The sequence below is a fragment of the Astatotilapia calliptera genome, chromosome 2 (assembly GCF_900246225.1).
Source record: "Astatotilapia calliptera chromosome 2, fAstCal1.2, whole genome shotgun sequence".
In the NCBI taxonomy this organism is placed as follows: Eukaryota; Metazoa; Chordata; class Actinopteri; order Cichliformes; family Cichlidae; genus Astatotilapia; species Astatotilapia calliptera.
In genome coordinates this window covers 36,655,210-36,660,710 of record NC_039303.1, presented here as the reverse complement: position 1 = coordinate 36,660,710, position 5,501 = coordinate 36,655,210, and positions in this window count along the sequence as shown.

Sequence of the window (5,501 nt, the reverse complement as noted above, 5' to 3'; positions counted from 1 at the left end):
AATACAGAGGAAATAAATATGAAGTAAATTCAAAAACAAGTAAACATCTGTGTTTCGGGACTTTCTTATTTTGTTTGGGTTCTTTTTTCCAGCATGTATGAAGTTTTCCAGTTTTCCAGGATGCCTCTGGCTCAGCATGTTTATGTCTCTGTAATTCAGTTCTGTTGAACACACTGGATAACAAGACTGCATGCAAATAGTTCTGCAGTAAGACTGATAACCTGCTCTGCACTTGAGCAGCATTAAACTTGGAGAAGTAAGAGACTAGAGATGAGAAAAGTAAACTTAAAGCTGCTAATCTTCATTTTCAAGCTGACAGAAAAATGAAATATGAGATGAGAGAGCAAACAACTGACTACAAGTTCTCTAAAATGCCACTGATGAGGTCTTAATGAAGGAACTTTATAATTAGCTAATGCAGTGTAAATGGTTAAGGTACAAAAGTTTAAGATGGAGGCTGGACTTTAGCTTATTTAACACAATATACTGATGAGTGAAACAGAACATATGGATTGGGTATCATGTTAAAGGAGATTTGATATCAGCAACGGAGTTGGAAGACAAAACTGGAAAAAGTTTTTCTTTTTTATGACAAATTATGTACCTGTGAAGTCGAACAAGAAAAGTTATATGTAAAATGCACTTCACCATTGTGCAGATGAGTTTTAACAACACAGTTTAGAGACTTTATTATGTAATCATATAAAAGTGTTTTACGTGATTAGACTGAAAATGGCAAACGGTGTTTTTGTGTTTGCTGATATCTGATGAGATTTTTGAAATGTTGCATTTGAAAGTACCTGCCACTTAAAAGAGAACATGTATGCTTGATGATTGACTGGAAATTTTATATATTTTGCTAAGACATCCATGTAATATTGAGCAACTAAAGCACAGGGAGTGCAGAATTATTAGGCAAATGAGTATTTTGTCCACATCATCCTCTTCATGCATGTTGTCTTACTCCAAGCTGTATAGGCTCGAAAGCCTACTACCAATTAAGCATATTAGGTGATGTGCATCTCTGTAATGAGAAGGGGTGTGGTCTAATGACATCAACACCCTATATCAGGTGTGCAGAATTATTAGGCAACGTCCTTTCCTTTGGCAAAATGGGTCAAAAGAAGGACTTGACAGGCTCAGAAAAGTCAAAAATAGTGAGATATCTTGCAGAGGGATGCAGCAGTCTCAAAATTGCAAAGCTTCTGAAGCGTGATCATCGAACAATCAAGCGTTTCATTCAAAATAGTCAACAGGGTCGCAAGAAGCGTGTGGAAAAACCAAGGAGCAAAATAACTGCCCATGAACTGAGAAAAGTCAAGCGTGCAGCTGCCAAGATGCCACTTGCCACCAGTTTGGCCATATTTCAGAGCTGCAACATCACTGGAGTGCCCAAAAGCACAAGGTGTGCAATACTCAGAGACATGGCCAAGGTAAGAAAGGCTGAAAGACGAGCACCACTGAACAAGACACACAAGCTGAAACGTCAAGACTGGGCCAAGAAATATCTCAAGACTGGTTTTTCTAAGGTTTTATGGACTGATGAAATGAGAGTGAGTCTTGATGGGCCAGATGGATGGGCCCGTGGCTGGATTGGTAAAGGGCAGAGAGCTCCAGTCCCACTCAGACGCCAGCAAGGTGGAGGTGGAGTACTGGTTTGGGCTGGTATCATCAAAGATGAGCTTGTGGGGCCTTTTCGGGTTGAGGATGGAGTCAAGCTCAACTCCCAGTCCTACTGCCGGTTTCTGGAAGACACCTTCTTCAAGCAGTGGTACAGGAAGAAGTCTGCATCCTTCAAGAAAAACATGATTTTCATGCAGGACAATGCTCCATCACACGCGTCCAAGTACTCCACAGCGTGGCTGCAAGAAAGGGTATAAAAGAAGAAAAACTAATGACATGGCCTCCTTGTTCACCTGATCTGAACCCCATTGAGAACCTGTGGTCCATCATCAAATGTGAGATTTACAAGGAGGGAAAACAGTACACCTCTCTGAACAGTGTCTGGGAGGCTGTGGTCGCTGCTGCACGCAATGTTGATGGTGAACAGATCAAAACACTGACAGAATCCATGGATGGCAGGCTTTTGAGTGTCCTTGCAAAGAAAGGTGGCTATATTGGTCACTGATTTCTTTTTGAATGTCAGAAATGTATATTTGTGAATGTGGAGATGTTATATTGGTTTCACTGGTAAAAATAAATAATTGAAATGGGTATATATTTGTTTTTTGTTAAGTTGCCTAATAATTATGCACAGTAATAGTCACCTGCACACACAGATATCCCCCTAAAATAGCTAAAACTAAAAACAAACTAAAAACTACTTCCAAAAACATTCAGCTTTGATATTAATGAGTTTTTTGGGTTCATTGAGAACATGGTTGTTGTTCAATAATAACATTATTCCTCAAAAATACAACTTGCCTAATAATTCTGCACTCCCTGTATTTACAATATGGGTTATTTCAATATTAGATCAATATTTTCTACATGTATGTCCATCACATTTATTTTTCTACTTTTTAGCATGGGTAAGACATAGTTTGTTTGTTTTCAAGCACTGAGGTTCTGTATATGGTTCACAGGTACACTGACACAACCATAACTCCAGCAACTTCCTGCTTTGTTGCTTGCTGTCCTTTCCCCTGTTGTCCTCCAGCTCCCTTTGGATGAGCAGAGATGTGAGCTGCTGACCTGCCATGCCAGCTCTCAAGCTGTGATTGAATGTTTGCAGAAATTAGTGTGTGTCTGAACAGCACACCAAAATCACGAGGGCTGTGATTGACAGGGTCCATGGGGGAAAAAAAACATGGATGTCATATTACCTGAATGTGGTATACCTATACCTATCAATCACTGCATTAGACACCGATAGGCAAGTACACACACAGCCCTATTTACAATCTTTATTTAGTTTGCTTGACTTGACTTGAACCCTCCAGGTGGACTCTTCCTTTTCATTTTACTGATATAAGGATGATAGACAGGCCAAACTGGTTTTATTTGCAACCAATAAAGGATTCCATCAGCTCATCTTTCAAAACCAAACTCCCAGCATATGGTGCATCAAATACTAATCAAATCTTGCACAAGAGCAATAAAAAATGGTTTTACTATACCTATTAAATTTGCCAAAGCTCAGTAAGAGAAGAGATTTGATGAACAATGATAGGCAAACTGGTAATTACTACTGCAATGACTACAAAGGCCTCTGCTAGAAAAAGAAATTGGAAAAACTTCTTGTTGTTTCCTTATTAATCAGGCTAAACTTCAGAAGCAGTGTTGAAGTGGGAAGCATGGCTTATTCTTTTTTTTTTTTTTTTTTTTTTAAAGACTGAATCATGTTAGCTTTACTGTGTGCTCCAAATCTTAAACTTGTTCAATGTAAATTACATTTCTCAGGTGAAATTTTAAGATGATTACAGAATAAACAGGCAGCTCAAACAGGTCCTCACTTTATTCACTGGGGATATTATGCAATATGTCAGAATGTGACTTAAGCATCCATAAGAGGGGTGTGACAAACAGTCGATAATGAAGACAAAATTGAAGCAGACAAAGAAAACCTCTTATGTCACAAAAGAAGAAACCTGAAAGGGCCAGATCAGTGAAAAGAATAATGATCATGAGAAAAACCTGCTACAGTGTGCTGTCAGTCAAAAAAATCCCTCAGAGATGCATAACAGAGAAAATATTCAGTTGCTGCCACCAAAAATCTTTAGAGAGGAAAAACAATAGGATAAAAAAAGACCAACAAAGCCATTGCTTTTGAGCTATATGGGAATTGTACCATAACAACAGAGCAGGTAAGGAAAATGTCCAAGACTCAACTTGTAAGACGCATTCTGAATCTTAAAAATAGAAGAAAAGGAAGTTAAATCAATTCCCAGAAGCCCTGCTCATGCTTGCATTTTAACATCTTTAAACCTTTCTTAGAAATGAGGGAGGGCATTCCCAAACTTTTTAAGGCTCAAGTGATGTGTCCTCATGATTTAAATACAAAACAAATTTAATGACTTCTGGGAATAATCAGTCAAAAGGCCTCCACATTGACCTGCAAAGATCCCGTCCTCCATCTAAGTAGGTGTCTGTCGAGATGTAGCAGCTACCGAAATGTACGCGCACGTCAGGGATGTTTCCCCCGCCTCCTCCATCCTCCCCTTGCCTCTCTCTCCCCCTCACTGACTTCCCTTTGAAGACATGAAAATGCTCTCTTCAAAGTCACATGTTATTTGATTCAGAAAAGGCCAGCGCTTTTAAGGTCTGGCAATTATGGCTCCCTCACTCTTGTGTCTGAAAATAAACAGCAGGAAGTCTCTAAGAGGAGCAGATAAACATGCACGCTAGTACATGAAGGATATGTATCATACATGTACTGCACAGCAAAATCACACGCAGGTGGTCATACTGATGTGGGAGTGCACCTCCTGGATATCATTAGTGCTTTCTGAAGTGCGCATTACTGATAGTGAACAGGTTTTTTTTCACGTGGTTAAGTGAGTGCATGGGTAAATGACAAATGGCTTCCAAATATATCTCAAAGCTTACAAGATTTCTTTCACAATCCTTTTAGCCTGAAGCCTACACTTTATTGGTAAGAAATTTAAAAAAAAATTCCAAACAGAAGTTAATGCGAGCTGCATGAAAACAAAAATGAGAGATGAGAAGGAAAAAAGAAATAACAAAACAGAAAGAATTATGTATAAAGCTACGAAATAGAAAGATAGCAAATTGTTTCGTTTTTTAATGAACAGCTTTCAAGAAACAATGCATGTAATTGAAAAACAATAATAATCAGAAACTCAGAATGGTAATGTTTCATTCATATCAATTGTTTGTTCAGACTGAGAATAACTACTTTGGCTCTTGCCAACAAACAAAGTCAACTATCAAATGTAAGGAAGGAAGAAATTCTTGGTCCCTAAAATCCTGCAAAATTGTAACGTATTCCATATAGTTACTTTTTTAAATTAAAATATGCAACGCAATTTAAATTATATAATTTATATAATTATAAATAACTCACCTTTTAATTAATAATATCGCAGAACAAAGGCAAAATTATTTGCATGTTTTGAAAGTGTTGCTGACATGTTTCTATCACCTCCACCTTTAACTACCATCTGAATGCTTTTAAAACCAAAACGTCTTTGCAGACTTTCTTAACAACTGACAGAACCATAACACACCTTAACAACAATTGTGCCCCTTTGAGCATGTGGCTCATTTGAAAGAGCAAAATGTAGTATTGTGGTCTAGAAAACTCAAAATGTGATGTCCCCATATGTGGATGCCAGGTCCTAGGAAGTTAAAGGACAATTTTGGCAGCCGAACAGCGCTGTGAGATGCCTGTGCTGTGGTTTTTGATGTTTTATACTGTGCCAAACATTTCCAGTAGGTAATTGGTCTGGATTGCAAGCAGACCAGTTTAGACCTGGACTTTGGCATTGCCTTGCTGAAGTAAGAAAGGCCAGATATTTTTCCAGAGAAATATACTTTTT